The sequence below is a fragment of the Mus caroli genome, unplaced genomic scaffold, assembly GCF_978045245.1.
Source record: "Mus caroli unplaced genomic scaffold, Mus_caroli_1 scaffold_17, whole genome shotgun sequence".
Classification (NCBI taxonomy): Eukaryota; Metazoa; Chordata; class Mammalia; order Rodentia; family Muridae; genus Mus; species Mus caroli.
Genome location: NW_028227272.1, coordinates 86979865 through 87000067, shown reverse-complemented (window position 1 = coordinate 87000067; position 20203 = coordinate 86979865). Strand labels below are relative to the sequence as shown.

General features: G+C 47.6%; 1 protein-coding gene across 4 annotated transcripts in view; it reads left to right on the top strand.

The window, feature by feature from the left end:
• The window catches only part of Tiam1 (TIAM Rac1 associated GEF 1), a 349838-nt gene that overhangs the window by 78728 nt on the left and 250907 nt on the right, over positions 1–20203 (top strand). For all 4 annotated transcript variants that reach the window (XM_029470566.2, XM_029470562.2, XM_029470564.2 and 1 more), the window contains one exon: positions 736–787. The gene's annotated coding sequence lies outside the window, so the exon portion shown is untranslated. The remainder of the gene's footprint in view (positions 1–735; positions 788–20203) is intronic.

Sequence of the window (20203 nt, the reverse complement as noted above, 5' to 3'; positions counted from 1 at the left end):
CCAGGACAGCCAGGGCTATACAGAGAAATCCTGTCTCGAAAAACCAAAAAAAAAAAAAAAAAAAGTTATCTATCATGGGATTGTTGGTATCCTCGGGTCTGGCTTTACCCAACACTGAGAGAGCAATGTGGGGCTTGTTAACTCACCGTAGGGTCTGAAATCTCACTTTACTTTGACTATCTGTCTCAATTCTGTCTCTCTCATATTTGTTCCCCACCCCCCCTCCCCATTAAGAGACTATACATTAAGGTTTCAAAATTCTAGTTATGTCAATAAAAATGCACATGCATTGTCTTTATTCTATCCTGTGTTGGTGCTTGCTATATTGCCTACTGACTGAGCTTCTGGCTTACTGTGGCCTTCCTGCTTCAGACTCCCGAATAGCTGGGACACCGGGCATGTAACAGCATGCCTGCCTTTTTTGCTCCTTAGCATAGGACTCTGATCCTGGTTGGATCTGTGTGACTGACTCTGGGATACTGGTCCTCCAGAAGGTGGTGTCACTAGGGTGACGTCACTAGGGTGTGCTCTCTGTGCCCTGATGTCCAGAGTGCTGGCTTACTTGGTTTCATGCCGCATGGGGCTGATCTTATTTATGTCTTTTATGACTCCCTTCTCCCGCCTGCGCTAGCTCTGCGTGACATGCTCTTCTCTTTCCTTTTTTGATTATGGAATGAAGTGGACGGGCGTTGGGGAAGCCATCTGTCACTCAGACCATTTCTTTTGAACTTCTAGGTTGATGGCGACTTCTGGGTGCTGACCCTGTCCGAAGCTTGAGCTTCAAATGGTGAGTAATTCCATTCTGCTGCAAGCTGGCCGTGCGCCTCGGGGGGCTTTCTAGGGGCAAATTTCAGGCCCCACATTAATGTTTTGTATTAATCAGTCATCATCCCGTATCCTTCCTTCTACACATTTCCCTTAGGGTATCAAAAAACAAAACAAAAATACGAAACCCCACAAACAACAAGAAACCCCACAAACAACAATAGTGACTCTGTGTGGTCAAGACAGCTTTGGTCATTTAGCAAGAACTAAAGGAGTGAAGTCAGTTCTATGTACAAACATTTCTCTAAAACATTTGGTCCAATATTGCCATGATCCTCTTGTCACATGAAGTGAGTCAGAGTCATTGTTCAGTGTCACCTGATGCTGGTGTGGAGATGTTCATGGTTGTCTCATTGCTGGTTTTGGTTGTAAAATACCTAAGCACAATCCAAGAATCTAAACAACATTCACCCTCCGTGGGATTGGTGGCGCCTCCCTGTCTCTCTTAAGACAAGGTCTCTCTATGGAGCTGGGGCTGGTGTAGAACTCACTCCTGCTTCCAGTTCACTGTGTGCATTGCACGAATGCTGTGCTTTGCATTTCAGAATATGGCTCCTCCCTTTGTCCTCCCGGGTAAGGCATTGGTCCCGCTGTGTTTTCCTCAATATAATTACATTGTTGATGTCGCCAAATGGTCCCTTCACACTTTCCCCGTCCTCCAAAGTTCTCATAAAGACATGATCAGATTCAGTTCCAAACTGAGGGCCAAGAGCCAGGCAATGGTGATGCAAACTAACTTCTGTCTACTCAGGAAGCTGAGCTGGGAGGATTGCTTGAGCCTAGGAGTTCAAGGCGTGCTTGGGAAACAAGCCTGTAACTATGTAGAATAAATGAATAAAAATTGGGTAGAGAATGTAGCTTAGACAGTGATGTGATGTCCCCTTTTAATTAATAATGATAGATAATATCAGCCCATCCATCTATCATTAGACCTTAATGGTTTTTCTCCCCATGACTGGAAAACCATTGATGATCTGGTATTGATGATAGGTATGATCAACTCCTTTAGAGTGACAAAGAGCTGGTATCTGGATGCTGCTGTTTGTTTTACATTTATTAGTTAGTTCTCTAAAGAAGAACTTAGGTCAAATTCTCTTTATTTTATTGTCTGTGTGTGTGTGTGTGTATGTGTGTGTGTGTTTGTAAGAGTGTGCCTGCAATGATTATGGGATAATTTGTGGGATTTGTAAATCAGGAGTGAAGTGGGAAGAGTCAGTAGGAGCTGACAGTGATGAGGATGCTCTTGGTGGATCAGGTGAGACACAGACAGACTCTGGGGTCATCTCCAAGGTAGATTTTGCAGATTCTCTCTGCACGGGGCAGAGCTAACCTGGGCCCTTTCTGGCTAGTCAGCAGGTAGAAATTCAAGGCTGAGGGTAGGAGTAGTAAGCTGTAGGCTAAGATTTTCCCTGGTGAACCAGTGTGCTGGCTAGCGTTGTGTCAGCGTGGAGTAAGGCACAGGAGGGAAGAGTGGATTGAGAAACTGCCGCCATATGATCAGGCTGTGGGTACGCTGTGTGGAGCATTTTCTTAGTTAGTGATTGATGGGGAGGGCCCAGCCCACTGTGGGTGGGGCCATCCCTTGGATTCTATAAGAAAGCTGGCTGAGCAAGCCATGGGGAGTAAGCCAATGAGCAGCACCCCTCCATGGCTTCTGTCTGCAGCATCAGCTCCTGCCTCCAGGTTCCTGCCCTGCTTGAGTTCCCGTCCTGACTTCTCCAGTGATAATCGGTGATGATGAACTGAACATCAAGTAAACCCGTTTCCCCCTCAGTTGCATTTGGCTGTGGTGTTTCGTCCCAGCACCAGTAACCCTGACTGAGGCAGCCACTTACTTCTTTGACTTGGTGACGAGAGCCTACACCTTCACCCCTCTCCTCTGTGGATGGCTGAAGCTAACAGGCCTGGCAGTCGACATCCCGAGGGCTTTAACTTCCTCCCTCTTCCATGTGAATGTGCGTTGTCGTGTGGCTTATTTACCTCTGGTCAGGAACTCTCTGCGTTTTACTGTTTCAAAATAGACAGACTTGCATTTTCCCTCCGAGCTGGTGCTCAGCCCATTTCCTAAGCTAGTCTCTTTAGCTTCTCAATATATTGTTAAATTATTATGGATGGCTGTGGAATTCTTTATGGAAGAAAAATGAAGTAGATTTAAAATATAAAAGACTTTTCTTTCTTACTTAATTGCATCCTAATGCAATAAAAAAACCAGAGTGATTATTTAAAAAATGGCAGAAGAAAAGAATTAAAATAGTAAAATTGCTTAGCAAAGCTTCTGCTTCATAATGCATTCAGATATAATTGGTCTCATAATGTGTAATTAAAAATCTTTCTTTGAAGTATGAAGCTGAAGTTTGGGCAGAGCGGGGCCCTCATAGGATCTGATGGTGTCTGAATTCATCCCTATATTGACACTTTCGAATCTGCACAGGCTGTAGGCTGTTGCTACCGCCCTTGGCTTCTTATACTGGAAAGAAAGTCACAGAAGTGTGGACAGAGCATCCTTCCAAAGTTGAGGAGTCACCACAGGGGAGAGGGGAAAGACAGACTTCATTCAGCTGGCTTGGCCTGGGACTTGTCACTCTAAAGCTGCTTGGGAGTCTCACTGGGTCTGGTTTTATTCCTGTCTCCTAGCCTGGCACCACAGGCCTTGCGATGATGAAGAAGGAGCAGGAATCCAAGGGCAAGTTCTGTTGGGGAGAGGGACAGAATGCGCTCCCTGCATAGAGCTGGGAGCCTCAGTTCCCTACCTCTCACCCTGACTCCAGGTGGCTCCTTCAAAGGTCGAGGGAGAGCAAACCCGACAGAACTGGGCTGGTGGTAACCATTTCTCCTGCTCCTTTCTTTTGGCGTCCTTTCTGTTACCGTTAGTCCACGCAGACTTCTTTTGGGAGAGGCGGTTGGGTGTGTGCTCCTTGTCATCCTCTTGGTGGTCTAGTGTCTCCATGCCCGTCATGCCCACAGGGAAGTTACCTCCTTGGGGGCGGGGGGTGGGGGGGGGAGGCTCATATCACTGAGCAGCCCCCTGGAGCCCTGAGAAGGGGTGAGGAAAACCAGTCCTGCTTGAGAGTTCAAGGCCTCTTGTTTATTTTAATGATGATGGAAGAGGTAAGAACACGTGCTCTTACAGAGGACTGGGGCTCAGACCCCAGCACCCCCACAGTGGTTAGTAACCCCAGTTTTCCAGTTCCAGGGGATCTGATGCCCTCTTCTGGCCTCCTTGGCACCAGGTAGCCATGCGGTACATGTATATACATGCATGCCGGCTGAGGCTCAAACACAAAAAATAGAAATAACTCTTAAAAGATGATGATCGAACTGAACCAAGAGCCACGGACAGTGATGCCCTGCCTGAATTATGCTCAGTGTCGGAGCTGGAGTTGGCAGGGCGTTTGCAGAGACTGCCTGTCCTGCTGCTGCCTGTGAAGGGTGATGGAGTGATCAGCAGACAGAGCGCTCTGACCTTTCTATCAACTCTTGGCCGGGATCTCAGCAGAAAGAGCTGGTATTTCGGGCTCTTATGAAGGGTTTGCTAACAAAAGCTTTCACATTAAAAATATTATATACACACACATACACACATATAATTTGTATGTGTGTGTGTGTGTGTGTGTGTGTGCGCGCGCGCGCATGCATGTGCATGAATATGTCTGCTTGCATGTGTGCAGGAGCCAATGGATTCCAGAAGAGGGTGTCATACCCTAGAGCCGGAATTATACAACTCAGCAGTTGTGAGCTTGCTGGGCATGGGCTCTGAGGACTGAACATAGATCCTTTGCAAGAGCAGCGCATGCTCTTAACCACTCAGCCATCTGTCTGTCTCCCCCCCCGCTCCCCCCCAAAAAAACTGTTTTAAAACTGACAGAAGGGAAAATAAGGGCAAGAGACATGCCTTACTTAATCTGTATGGGCCTCAAGGTAGAGAAGAGGAAATGCAGGAAGGATTCCGTATGGGGTAAGTGGGAGGGGTGAAGGATACCTAGATAAAACTTAGCTTCTTAGCTTCTTGTTTGGACTCTGGCTTGATAAGGGGTGGGGGAGGGTGTTGAAAGAGAGAGGAGATCAGCCATGTGTAAAAATTGGGGGTATCATGAGGTTTGGGGTGGTGGGCCTATAAGAGTTCTGGGATAATGTTTATGAAAAAGATTCTCTTGTAGCCCTACCCACTGACACGTTTGCAGATGACACGGTAGGAGGCTTGAGATGGTCTTCTGGATGACAGCCCAGGGGGAGAGGGCACAGGGGAGCACCTGGTAGACCCGTGACTGTGGGCGCTTGTTGATAGTGTGCTCATTATGCACACCTTCCCAAGGAGCTGGGCGTGGCGGTGCACAACTGCGATCCCTGTACCGCACACGGTGAAGCTGGAGGGTTTGTGAGTTTAAAACTAGCCTGGGCTGCAGTGAGCAAGACTCTTGTCTCAACAAATGGAGAACCAGGACATTTCCAGGCGTTTTTAAGGCTGAAAGCTGGTCTTCCAGAATAGTCTATGGTTACCTTTGCAGTTTAAGCAGCAGCAAGAGGAGTTGGCCAACCTCATGCAAGACACCCTCCCTTCCAAGCCCAGCAGATGTCTCTCTGTTTCCCCGGACAAGCCCCTTTGGCCTGGGTGACACCCTCAGTAGACTTTTCTCCAGAGCATGGCCTCTGCTTTATAGCCTAGTCTTTTCCTTTGGGTCAGGTTGCAGGTCTATCCTCAGCTGTAGCTCTTCCGTGCCTCCGGGGTCGCTCCTCTCTCTGAATTCCAGGTGCTGGGCCACTTAGACTGGAGTCCCCAAGGTCACAAGAATTGGATTATTCAGCCATGTGTAGACTTGGCTAACTTCTGTATGCATCAACTATTGCATATATATTTATAAATATATACTAAAATTCAGAACTTAAAAATTTATGATAAAATGGTGTGCTAAATCTGAAACGTATCATTGTGACCCGAGTCACCAAGCCCTCTTCTGCCTGTGTCAGCTGTGTCTGAGGCTAGGTCCCCAGGCAGGAGCAGGCCAGATGGATGGCCAGCATCACACTGGTGGTGGCCGGGTCGACTGGCTACACCTGCCGTTCCAGACTGATTTATTTTTAGCCCCCAGCTACAAATCACTCCTGCAATGGCCTGTCCTAGCGTAGAGTCTCTGAGCCACCATTCTGTTTTCCCTCTCACTTCCTCATTCGACTGCGTAGTTAAATTGACTTCTGGGTAACTGAGGTGTTGTTTATTAATGTCTGAGGTCTTTTTTTTTTTTTTTAAAGATTTATTTATTATTACAAGTACACTGTAGCTGTCTTCAGACACAACAGAAGAGGGAGTCAGATCTCGTTACGGATGGTTGTGAGCCACCATGTGGTTGCTGGGATTTGAACTCAGGACGTTCAGAAGAGCAGTCAGTGCTCTTAACCGCTGAGCCATCTCTCCAGCCCCCTAATGTCTGAGATCTATAGGGACTGTGGTGATGGACATTTAAAGAGGGAAGAGTCCCCCTGGCTCCTCTGTGGGTCAGTGTTGGTTTTCTTTAGAAACATTCACTTTTAACCTTGCTGCACATTGAGACATAGGCCTTGCATGCGCACGCGCGAGTGTTTAAGTTTTGAGATAGTCTCATGAGATTGCCCAGGCTAGCTTTGAGCTTACTCAACCCAGACAAGCTCTCAATCCTGTGACCTGACTTATCTTCCCAAATATCTGAGATGGAGGCCTGTGCCTCCAGGCCTGCCACGGTCTTCCCAGTACCCTCTTGCTTGTTTTGCTGTGGAGAAGCTTACATTGGGTGGGAGGCAGGTGTGGAGGGAGAAAAAGCCGTGGGAACGGCTGTGGCCGAGTTGCTGCTTGCAGGAAGCCAGGGGCACATTTTCAAGAAGTGCCTTCGACCTGGTTTCTTTTGGGTCAGAAAAGCGAGGTACTGTGGGTAATGGAGTAGATTCGGGATTGGTTCGGGGAGTTGTCTTGAAACAAAGGGACATGTGGGGGTCCCAGTTATGCCTAGATACAGAAGTGCCTTGCATAGCCTAGGGAGGAGCGATGTCGAGTCTGCACCCTGTCTCATGGACACCAGCGAGCAGCAGCGCTCACTGAAGCAAGGCAGTCTGCTTCCCAAACTGCACACTGTTCATGAGCAGCTGCAACCATCCTCCATCATGAACCATGCTGTGCCCTCGTGACCCCTCTGCAGCTGCCGCTAACTGCAGGAGACCCACACAAGACGGGGCCCACCAGTGTACCCCGGTGGAAGGGATATAGGCTGTTAGTGGCTGGTGGGGAGGCTTCTAAGGCTCCTCCTTCCCAACCAAGCCAATGGTTGCTAGGGGAGGGCTAGTAAGGGTTGCTAGGGGAGGGCTTGTTAGGGTTGCTAGGGGAGGGCTTGTAAGGCGCATCCCTCCCAGAGGCTTTACTCCGCCCCCTTCAGGATCTGTGGTATTAGTGGGTTTGGGGAGAGCTGGTTTCTTCAGTGGTGTCCCTGCTTGTTAAGTCGGCCACGTCCCTGTAAGGAACCTGATTAAATTCATTTGTCCACCAGAATTGGGTGAGACCACTTGTTTGGTGGGCCACCACCCTGTTGTCTGTGGTGAGTTTTATTTATCTTCCCAGGAAAAGTTCACAGTCCAGGAAAGAAGGGGCAAGGCCGGGGACCAGGCTGGCTATCCAGCGAAGACTTCCGTGTCCCTAGCTTCCTGACTCCTGAGCCTGCCAGACGCTTGCCTTTCTGCCTGATTTGATTATGTCTGGCTGTGAAATGTTTGCATCAGTGTGGCGACTGTAAGGATTGCTCCCGTACCTAGTGAATCACCTCACTCCAAACTTAGCTCTGCTCAAGAAGAGGGAGTTGCAGCCATCTGCAGGCAGTGGGAACAGCCATCATTTTCAGTGAAAAGAGCTACTGTGTTTCGAGTACCCGTGTGTGCCTGGCTTTGGGATGCTTCTCTTAGGTCTGTCTGAGTTAAGTTTTATGAACTTGACACAGTCCTAGACATACCTGGGAAGATGGGATCACAGTTGAGGAACTAACTGCCCTTGTCAGATTGGCCTGCGGGCCTGTCTGTGGCATTTTTTTTTTTTTGATTGCTTATTGATGAGGAATGGCCCAGCTCACTGTATGCAGTGCCCACTCCCCCCCCCCCCCCCCGGACTAATGGGTCTGGGCTATCTATGAAAGGTAATTGAGCAAGCCAAGGGAAACAAATCGGCAAACAGTGTTCCTTCATGGTCTCTGGGTCAGTTCCTGCCTCAGTTCCCCTTGATAAGAGAGTGTAACCTGTAAGCCAAATAAAGACCCTTTTTCCTTCAAATTTCTGTTTCATCACCACAGTGCAAATCAGACTAATACGGCACTGTGGCATCATTTAGTCCTCAGATCTGTGCTAGTTGCTGTAATAGTCCTTGGATCATGTGTGCCACTTCCAGTAGGGATACGGGTACAGCAGGGTGGGCATGGAGAGGCACTTAAAAAGTGGAGGCCAGGGGATTCAGGTTGGCAGAATGGACTCTGACCCCACTACTCCTGTGCAGAATTTGCGGACTTGTCGGCCTGTCTGATAGAGCTCATTTGTGCTCTCTGAGAGCTTCCATCTCTGATGTGGCACTGTGAGCGACAGAGGCTTGTGGCTGTGGGTCTGTGTGGGGCCAGGGGTGCATGCTATAGGACAACCCTGTGACCGGCTCTTTTCTTTGGCCTTTTTCCAGAGGTACTGCTAACCTGGACTCATCTTGGCCAGTGTGGATGCTGTAGGTGTGGCTGGTGTGTCTCACGTGTTTGCACTGGGAACTCTTAGGCACTTAGTGCTGTGCTGTGTATACTTGCCTGGCTAGTGGATGCCCAGATGTTTGACCAACCACTCTGGATATTCTCCAAGAATGTTTCTGGATAAGATTTCACAGAGGGGAGAACGTTGGTAGATTGCCCTCCCTAGTGTGGAGGGCTCATGCAGTCAGTTGGAGGCCTGAACACAGTTAGTGGCTGACACTCCCTCATCTTTGGATCTGGCCTGTCATTTTCTCACTTGCCTTTGGCCTTGGGCTAGAATTAGCATTGCTCTCTGGGTCTGCGGCTTGCCCATTGCAGATCTACAGGCATGTCAGACCACATAGTATCATAAACTAACTCCTCATAATAAGTCTCTTTATCTATACTGATGTGCCTGTGCTGTGTGGGTGTGTTTGCATGTCAGTGGTAGGTCCTGTTCCTCCTGATGACCCTGATAGTGCCCACGCTGGGCCACCGTCTATCTACTCATTGCTCTGGCTGGCTGCTATCTGACCAGTGCAGGACTTTCCATTGGCTTTTACTGGTCAGGCGACCGTGAGCTCACATTGTATCCTCACATTCCTCTTGTTCAGTGATGTTAGGAAGATTTCTTAGAATTTCTCTACTTCCTTTTTTTCCTCCTTTTTCCCTCCCCTGGCTTTTCTCCTTCTAGTTCAGATACAAAGTGGTCCTATTAATCATAGCTCATCAATGGAAGAATAGGAGTGAAGGAGGAACATCTCTGTGGATGGAGTATGTGTTGTGCTAGCATGAAGTCCTGAATCTAGCGCGCCCCCTCCCCGTCCCCTGGTGTCCATAGAGAAAGCCAGGTGTGGGACATGCTCCCCAGCCTGGGGGGCTGATGCAGGAGGTGCCAGGGGAGGGGGACTTCCTACTGGTCAGTCTAGCTGATTTGGTAAGCTGAGTTTTGGAGAGCAACCATGTCTCAAAATGACAATATTGCAAGCTAATAGAGGGAGACACGTGGTTCAGCCTCTACCCTTTGCACATGCATGCACAGGTGCACACATGCTAATATACTCATAATGTAATATGTCCACATCCCCACCCCCACCCCTGCACACACACTCATAAAATGGAAAGGTCACATGGATATCTCATTTTAGCAAAATGGCCGCCACTCTCACAACCCACATCAGAATCTCTAGCCACAGGATTTTCTTACAATTAAATATTTTTTTTCTTTAACCACCTGCTTTATAAGTTTAAAAAGAGAGAGAGAACATGTTTTCTAACATCATTGCCTCTCCCTGTAACTTCCTTCTAGATCAGTGGGAAAACTCTGCTAATTAAGGTCAAAGTCTACCATTGATCAGATAGCCTTCTGGGCTCAGTGTGTAATGGAGGACTCCCTTTGTTAGCAGGGTTTCTCCTTCTCTGACCTTGTCCAGGGAGTTCTAAGATGCCATACTCGCCTCTACCTGAGGAATGTCACATAGCCTCAATTAGTTTATAGGATCAATTTCCTTTCTCCTGACAAAACCTGTTCACCGAGCACCTGAGATTCCTGGAGTGCTTTCCCATGCTGTGAGGCGTTCCAGGTACCCTAAGTCCCCCAGCCAATGACCTTTGCCCATCCTGGATGTCTCTACCCTCGGTCCCCCAAAACTTTATAAGCCTTCAGTCATTCTAAGTCAAGTTGATCACCTACTGACCATTGGTCCCAGTGTGGTCATCCACTGTACGGACTCACGTGGCTTCTGAACCCCATGGTCAACGTCTCCGTTCCCACTGCCCTCGTGGGCCGAATCAGCCGATGGTCCACGAGAGCAGGGAGACCCACGACATCGTTACTTGTTCTGATGATGATGCACAGCACATTTTTGTCTTAACGAAGTTTTCGTGGGCTGTCTCAGGTGGCTCAGTCACTGCAGTTAGGCCTGCCACGGTGACAAAGGTCTTCCCTGTCCGGCTTCTCATTCTGGTGAATGGTTACCTCCCAGCGTTAGTTGGGGACACTCTATCTGGCTTCACCATGAGGGTTTAGTTTCACACCCCTAGTGGTTGTCCAAAATCCTAGACTATACTGAATTTTACCTGTTGTTTTTATTCTGTACCTGTGCATCTAAGCTGAAGTTGAATTTGTAAGTTAGGCACAGTAAGGATTTAACTTGAGATCCGAGCAACTTCAGCACGTGAACTTTTTTCTTTCCGTACTCGACACCTTCCCTCCGTTCACTCGGAGGAAGTGTTTCATATCTCGTTAGGAACATCTGAATCACTAGCATCTCTGCTCTGGGACCACTGTGAAGTAGGGTAGAGGTCAGCAGACAGTCTCTCCTCTGTGATACTGGGACAGTTGCTGAGACACCTGAGAAAGACTCTAAGTGACCCCCGGGTGGGTAGCATACAGCATGTAGACTCACCGAGCAAAAGGATGATTCACATCCTGTGTGCGACACAGCAGGACACGGTCACAGGCATGGGATCCCATGAAGGCACTCAGAAAGACGCATACCGCTTATTGCTGGAACTTTCCTTTTAGTGTGCTCGAAGTGGAATTAACTATAGGTTTATGGAAACATGGAAGATCAAAATTCAGTCTGTGAGAGGATTCCTGTGTGTCTTTCTTACTGTCTTTGCCTTCTCTGTTCCTTTCTATTCACATTTAGTCATTGCCCGGTTTTCCCTCAGTAATCTCCATAAATACTACTTTTGCTTACTTAGTTCATGATAAAATGGTGGAGAGGTTTCATTTAGAGGCTCCGTGTTTTCCCTGGAAGAGACCCCTAGCGAATCTGAGCACGGGACAGATGGGATTATGCTTGCTATGTAGGCCTGGAGTGGATGTCTGCATCCCAAGGCACATTTAGCCAAAACTTATCTGACATCGCCAGAAAGCAGGCAGGTTTCATTTATTATTTTTTTTTTTTTAGCTACAGGAATTTCAGTGAATGTGGGGTTAAACAACCACGGCAAAAACCATGAAATCGACCTGGAGTAAACCCAAGCCCCAAATGCAAGCAATGAAGTCCTCTTCGCCCTTTTTTTTTCTCTCGACTGTATTTATTGCTCTGAGGCAGAGAGGCCTGGCTATTAGAATCTAGCGGATACATTCTAACTCAGGAAGTAATGGAAGGTGGTCTTAAATTGGTCCTTAGATTTTACAAGGAATTGCAATATCCCAGGGCTCTATAGGCCATCTTTGGGTACCACCAAGATGGCGTGAGCTTTTGGCCATGTGGGCTGTGATAAGAGCAGCCTTTGCTATGGTAAAATTTCATCTAGTCACTAAACAAGTGTGTGTGTCCCTTGTGTTAGGACAAGTGTGTGTGTCCCTTGTGTTAGGACAAGTGTGTGTGTCCCTTGTGTTAGGACAAGTGTGTGTGTCCCTTGTGTTAGGACAAGTGTGTGTGTCCCTTGTGTAAGGACAAGTGTGTGTGTCCCTTGTGTTAGGACAAGTGTGTGTGTCCCTTGTGTAAGGACAAGTGTGTGTGTCCCTTGTGTCAGGATTACATGTGACATTCAGGATAGGTAGGGGATGCATAAAAAAAAAATCCATTTTTTTCAGATTGTTACCACAAAGTTGTACCTGCATGAAACAGCCGTTTGGACCAAATCCTGCTCCTTCTTCAGCAAAACCAAGGGGAATGTATTATTAGTAAACTTAGAGTTAAAGAACATTCTAGAAGACTCTTCAATAAACAGAGTAAGTCTACAGAATACTAAAGCCAATTGGGACAGAGTAATAAAGTGATTCTGGAGTCTTCTCTTTATAGAAAAGACAAAGAAGCAGCAAATAAACACCCCCTCCCTCAGTAAAACGTGAGCTAGGACTTGGAGTTTTCCTATCGTGCTCTAGATTGAGACCTGCTTACCCATGCAGACCTGGTGACATTGGACGTTTCCTTCCTGCAGCTGGTGACATTTCCCACCCAAACATGCCCTTCCCCTTACTGGCCTTGAAGTTGCCTATAGCAACAGTGGTTGTCTGAGGACTTTCTTGCTTCTTAGAAAAGGATGCTACGTTGGGGCTGGTATAGGGGCTGAGGGGCGGAGTGGGCGGGTTTCAGTTGACTTAGCTCCTCATCACTGTTGGCTGACACGATGTGTTGCCCAGTAGAGCTTTCCTCAGGCTGACAGATTGCGTTTTAGTTCTTTAAGAGGAGATTATGAAGTTAAAAATATAACAATTACTCATTTTCACCTCATTCTTTCCTTGGTAAATCAATCCCCAGAAAACAGGCATGGGATTGGTCAGCTGAGGAACTTTATGCTTCTCAGCCTTCGTGGTCCGTGAGCTGTTTCATCCCTTCTTTGAGATATATTACACTGAGCATGTATAGAAAATGGTAGTGGAATTTTATTGATGTGTTTTAAGGCAGGAAGCTGTGTCCTCCAGTCACTGTTCTCGTCTGTGGATGCAGGCTCACTCAGCACAGTGTAAAACAAATATTTTTAGTGCCACCCCTTAGGGCTGCATTAGAGGTTGTGGGTTCACTGCTGCTGTAGTCTCTCTGGGACAGCTCGTCTTCAGAGCTGTTCATGTAAACACAAGTCTGGTCGCTGGGAGCTGCAAAGCTTTAGAACTGATTTTCATGAGGTCTTTCACGTAATGAAATCTCATCAACATCTAGTCTCCTGGCTGTTTTCACTCGAGGCCGAGGAGGGTCCAAGGAGGAACAGTTTAGGGAGCCTGTGGTTTCGCCTTGGCTTCTTTTTGGCTTGTGGGAGGCCGCATCCCGTGAGGTCCAGCTTTTATGAAATCTGTTCTAAATGACTTGAATGGGAGCCAGCGCAGCCTGATGTTTTCTGTTATGTAACCAGTCAGATTTATGTTGCATACAATGAATTTCAAATCCCAGTTTTTAGGGGATTTCAAAGAGGCATAAGGGATGCTCTGAGCTTCCTGGAGAAGGAGGATTTGGGAAAGCCACCATAGTTCAAGGCTCATTATAGAAACCACAGCTATAAAACATGATGGTTTTTGGTCCCTAATGAATATCAGAAATATTTTTGAAGCTGATAGAGATTGAAAACTGATGGACCACAGGAGTCTGATATCTGGGGCGCCCAATGCAGTGATGCGCCAATGCAGTGATGCACGGGGTGGGTAACTTCTCAGGAGTGCCCAATGCATGGGGTGGGGTGGGTGGTGAGTCACATGACTTCTCTGATATGCCTGATGCAGTGGTGCACAAGGTGGGCCATGAGACTTCTGGGGATGCCTGATGCAGTGGTGCATGGGGTGGGTCATGTGACTTCATTTGTTTTATGTATGTATGTATGTATGTGTGTATGTGTGTATGTGTGTATGTATGTGTTTACACACATGGTGCATGTGCAACAGGTAGGGTTCACAGATTAATTTGCAGGAATCAGGTCTTCAAACTCGTGGGATTGGTCCTCAGGGGTTACAGAAGCACCTTTATCCCTTTATCCATTTACCCTTTTCTCCAGCTTAAATGTGATTTCTACTGCTGGCAATTGCACTGGTCCTTTGGGCTGGCGAGATGGCACAGCAGGTAAAGGTGCTTGCTGTGAATGCCTGGTGACCTGAGTTTGGCTCCTAGGACCTGTGGAAAGGAGGAAGGAGAGAGTTGCTTGCACAGAATTATCTTCTGACTTCCACATGTGTGGTTTAGCTCGTGCTCTGCCCCCAAACACTGACTTATAAAATTTTATTTTAAAAACGCAATCCTGAAGACACAGTGCTGAGGACGGATTGGCCCGCAGGGGCAACAGCCAGTTCTAAAGAGCTCTGTGGGCTGCGGCATGTCGCTGGCTCTCCAAGGGAGTTGCTCTGTACTTCTCTCCACTTCTTCTGGTTTCATAGCATCTGTGGAGTAGGCCCCGAAATACCTGTTTATCATCTCTCGGCTGTTATGAGAAGGCCTAATTATTCCCAATGGCCAGAAGTGGTTAGGGAATGTGCAGGCCCGGCCACGTCCTTCACAGGGCTGTCAGTGACGTGAGATGAAGAGCGGGACCTGTGGCTTCTGCCCATCAGGCAATTGTGATTTCTGTGGCCGCTGCCCCAAGTGGTTAAATCCTGGGGAGCAGGTACGCGTGAGATATGCTGGAGTCTGGGTTTGGGTACCTCAGTTCTTTGCAGCACCGAGTCAGAGCCGAGGTGTCACTGGTGACGTCTTCAAGGTGTGGTGCTTTCATATTTGTGTGTGTGTGTGGCCTGGTGCAGGTCCTTCATCCAACCACTGCGTCTCCCTTCCTAAATCCTAGGGAGCTTGTTAAAATGAAGATGCTGAGGACCCCATCTTCCCAGAGGCGCTTCTTGGCCATGCTGGAATCCAGCTCCTTTGTACTGTCTGCCACTGGCTTTGGCTTTGACCCAGGCCTCCTTACCTGCCCTGTTCTGGTCTTAGAAGAACCCTGCAGTGCTGCCTGCTCTTTCTCCTTGATAGCTGATCAACTTGTTCACCCCTCATCTTTGACCTTTAAGCCCAAGCAGTTTTTAGCAATTCCTACAGAAATTAGGTCACTTGAGCAAGAGTCCTCTGACTCTTAAGGTTCTCGTTTGGTAAACCTCTGTAACTTGTCCCTCGTCTATAAATCCGCTCTTACAGCGGCTGGAATCTGGATCTCCCCCCCCCCCCACCTCATTGGAATATTTGTATTTTATTTATTTCAGAAATGTTTTTCTTTAGTAAAATTCATATTTTTTCTTGGTGTGTCCAACGACTGAATCCTAAATTAAAGTCCAAAACATATTGGCTTAACTGAACAAAAGGTTAGGTTTTTTGTTTTTTGTTTTTTTGTTTTTCTATATGAAGTTGTCTCCTAAATGACAATTTTGGAATGCAGGTTCTTTCTACATTGTAGCTCTCCTATCTCTAACCTGTGCTCCAAGTTTATCATCTATGTTCTGTTAGCTAGAGATTAGTCGCAGAACACATTTCTGTTTCCTAGGGGCTGGGAAATATCGGGTAAAGTGCTGTGTTTTTTTTTTTTTTTTTTTTTGATAAATTTTGCATTTTCACTAAGTGTTAGTGCTTATACTTCAGCAATCCTCGGGATGCAGGGTCCCTTCAGCAGTGCCTTAGTCAATCCTCTGTGTCACGTCTTCAGTGTCCTTCAGTTGTGATGATCCGAGCACTTGACAGCTGATTTTTTTTTTTTTTTTTTAACGATGAAAAACTGAACAGTCCCTTCCGCACTGGAGAGAGAAGTTGAACAAGGAAGACACACTGAGTTTCTGCCCTTATCCTGAGTTTGCAGAGGAAGCACGGTGACTCGTGCGACCGCTGATTAGGAGACCAGCGGTCCCGTGGTCCTCGTGTTGCAGCTTCTCTGCTTTGGCGTGGTCTGCCTTCCCGATCTGAAAGAGAATCTTGATGGCCTCACTCTGCTCCCCTCCGTGCTCTGTGAGGCGCCTGGAACTAGAATGCCAAGCACAGGAAACACCAGCGTCTCCTTCCCTAGTCGTGGCCACAGTGGAGAGCCGTCAAGCTCACTTGTCTCTTGTAAGCTACTGACAGTATAAGGCTTCTCTCTTCAGTTCCTGGTTAGCATCATTGATCTGGGAGCAGGGCAGCTCTGATGGCATCTGTTACGGACTTTGGGTTTTTGTTTTGTTTTGTTTCCCTCCTCAAGATAGGGTTTCTCGATGGGTGTGGTGGTGCACGCCTTTAATCCCAGCACTCGGGAGGCAGAGGCGGGTAGATTTCTGAGTTCGAGGCCAGCCTGGTCTACATAGTGAGTTGCAGGACAGCCAGGGCTATACAGAGGAAACCCTGTCTCGAAAAAAAACAAACAAACAAAAAACCAACAACAACAAAAAATAGGGTTTCTCTATAGCCCTGGCTGTCCTGGAACTTGCTCTGTAGCCCAGGCTGTCCATGAATACAGAGATCTGCCCGCCTGTGCCTCCTGAAGGCTAGGTTTAAAGGTGCTTCCCCCAAGCCCTGCTTGTTTTATTCCCTTCTTAACTTTCATTGATTGATTGCGTGAACATTCACGGATGCATGCATGCCTCTGTGTGTGTGTGGAGGTCAGAGGTCAATTCTGTGGCGCTGGTTCTTTGATGCCATGGGATTTGGGGCTGAAACATAGAAAGATGTTCATCAGCCTTTGAGCAAGGACTTCTGCTCACTGAGCTGTCTCACGGGCCTAGCGGTTGGTTTACTTTTAGAGCAGAGATTGGGATTATTTGGTTTCAAGCATGGGGCTGTATGTCACACATGGAGCAGAGAGGCAGAGAGCAGCGGTACGTGACGTGGGATGTTGAGGGAGAGAGGGGCAGTATGTAGACACGTGGGATGGTGAGGGAGGGACCAGCGAGTGGCTCATCAGGCTTCCTTGTTTCCATGGGGGCTTAGAACAGTTGGGACTTAGATAGGGTTTGAGCAGATTGCAGGTAAAGGGGAAACGATAACTGGATTGTGAATACAGAGCCTTTGCATGAGACTTTTCTTACGCTTCTGACTCAACACTGCCTGTTGCTAAGCTACTGACAAATACAGCACTGGCTGGTGGATGCTACACTGAACATGGCTCCAATGCTAAGTAATGGCGGGTCGTAAATACTGGGTGTAGTTTCTGTTACCCTCTCATTTCTTCTTCTTAATGATGTTAGGAGGTGCGACTACTGTTTTGTCTCCTTTTTATCCAGTGAGGGAAACTGAGGCATGGAGAAGGCAGGTAGTTACAAGGGGTCTAGTCCTTGGAGACAGTCTGAGTGGTGAGATCTTACCCCACCCGGGGTCCACTTGGTTCTGCTTTAGCCATTGCTTTCTTGGACAAGTACTTCAGGGAGAGAGACGCCCTGCCCTCTCCTTACACATGGACTGCATGTCTTAGAGAAATGGGCTCCTCTCCTGCGTCCGTCGTGATGATGATGATGATGTCGTCTGGGTTAGCACTCTGTGCTGCCAGCTTTGTGAGGATGTGGGTAACGTCAGCTCTCCTTCTCGGTTCCCTTTGATGGTGGTTTTTTTGCGCACAGATGAGACAGGGCGCTTATGCATACCAACGACTTGCCAACTGCAGTGTCTCTTGGGGATCTGTTCTCAGGATAGCACCAGTGGGGATGTATTGTAAATTACTGAATGCTTGGAAGTTTGTGGTACTCCTCTTCCGGGGTCAAGGGAAGATGGTGTTGGGTATCACTAGGCCAGATCTGTGTTTGGTCATCTTGTCAATGCCCTTTTTCTGCCCAGGTGTTTCTTAGGAGTTAATGGAGACAGCACATGACTTGGGCAGATATCTGCTCCATAGAGGTTCATGCAGGGAGAACTTGGTCCCACATTGGTAATCTTGAGAGGTGACATGGAACATGTAAGCCATAGGTGGCCTTTAGGCTGACTGGGGCGTACCTGTGAATTATGTGTGTGTATATATATACTTGTGGTTACTTCCTCATGTCAGAGTTCTGCTGTGATTATCAGGGACCAAACCAATGGAGCTGTCATATCTTGGTCTTCAAACCACTAGAACTGTGAGGCGAACAACCCTTTTTCTAATTTCAGTTCTTCCTTTTATTGGTGTGTATCCAGATTAAACTCAGGGCCTGACCTATGGAAGGGAAGTGTGTGACCACTGAGCCAGCCTGAAACCTCTCTTCCTTGCAAAGCTGGCCTGACTCGGGTCTTCCCCTCTGCTCTCTCAAGCCTGACTGTTATAGTAGTCATTCTTCTCGAAGTCTCGGCAGACCACAGCACAGTGCTTTCTCTGGGACATGGCATCAGGTGAGTTAGCATATGGGTCCGAAATTCATTTTTCTTGACAGCATTTTGTCCTCTTATAAAGGAAGAGAGCAATCTAGACCAGAGTTTCTCAACCAGAGATAGACATTGCTATTGTGGAGCTATTCCACTGTGCTCTGGCCTGACACTGGAGGAAGGAGCCTCATCTCCATGTTCTTGGGACCCTGGGGGGGGGTGTCATTCTCTATGAAGGACGTTGTTGCTAAAGCTCATCTTCTTGGTCTGCTCCGGCTGACCTAAATATGAGGAGTGGCTTCGGAAAAGAAGATTCATGCTGGCTGGCTCTGTTAGCCAGGACACTTGATCCATTTACCAAGTGTAAATGGACATAACTTTTGATGGGTCTGCGCTTACAGTATTCCATTTGTTCATTCGTTCATTCACTCATTCATTTTTTGATGATAATGAACAGACAATAGAAATCCAGTAGGAATGACACTTGGAGTTTTGAATCTGTTTCTTTTCCTGAGCTGGTAATGCACCATCTGAATTTCTCTCTTGATTCCGAGTAGCAGCAGTGAGCTGTAGTTCCCAATTAGGCCCGCAGTCACGAGAGGAAACAGCTGGTACTCTGCAGCGTGCTGTGTTGCTAAGCAACACTATCTGGTAGATGGGGGAAATCAAGTGCATTTTTAACTTATTATGTTTTCGACTTATTGCATTTTAAACGTTTTATTTATTTTGTGTGTGCACGTGTGAGCCCGTGCGTGCTTAAGCACCAGCTACAGTGGATTTTGTCAAAGAGCAATTGGTGGGATCCGGTTTTCTCCTTCCACCGTGGGGGTACCAGAGACTGAACTGAGGTCATCAGGTTGGGCAGCAAATACCTTTACCTGAAGAGCCATCTGGCTGCCCGGGGTATTTGGAAGGTATGTGGCTTAGCAGGATGTAACCACAGTATAACGAGGAATGAATGTAATTCATTCATTCACTTCAGTGGTTCTTCACCACGTGATTACTGTGTACCAGGCTAGACTCCCCTTGTCAGGGAAGCTCTCCTCCCTGGGACACGGACATAGAGTCAGGAAGGGCAAGCTGTCACTCGGAAGTCACAGCAGTCCTTCTGGAGAGTCCTGGCAGCTGGAGCCTGTCCCCACGATGCTGGTGCTGTGGGGAGGATACCCCAGACTGTCACTAGGTGAACCACTGCTGTAGTTCCGTGAGCACTAACTACTTAAGAATCAAGGAACCGGGCGTGGTGGGTGCTTGCCTTTAGTCCCAAGGCTTAGAGAGCATGACTCTTCAAGTTCAAGGCCAGCCTAGTCTATAGTGTGAGTTCTAGGACAGCCAGAGCTACATAGTGAGACCCTATATGAAAAAGACCAAACAAAGAAACAACAACAACAACAATAACTACAACCAACCAACCAAACAAACAAAAAAACCAACCAAGGAAATCAGATTCATCAGTGGATCATTGAATTCCAAGAGTTTCCATTTGGCATCAAATAGGCAGCCATGTTTGGAACTCTCTTCAGAGTCTCGCTGTCAAATACAGGGTAGGGAGCCATTGATTTCAGTTCCAACTATGTGACTCTGGACCGCAGCAGCATTCTGCCCGGGGTGTCTCTTCTCCCCTCTCAGCCCCAAGGCTTGGCTGTGAGGATACTGGGCCCAGTTGCAGGCTTATTTTGCTCCGTTGTCTCCAGTCTGCTGGGGACCACTGTCTCGTGCATGCTACAGGTTGTTTGGTGGCTGAAAGGAATTCTGGTCTAGATCATGTCCAATGGTAATCTCTCCTGTAGGACTGTGTGTCTGACCCTTATTCATCTTGGCTGAATATGGACACTTGATGGAATATTTTATAGAGCACCGTTAATGTTAGAAATTGTAAGAAGAATTAGAAAGCTGTGGACAGTTAGAAACCCAAAGCTTCACTTACCTGATGATTTCACATCTGAGGAATAGAACTGTACCCGGTACTCTTTGATCAGTCACCACATCTGTCAGTTCAGAATACAA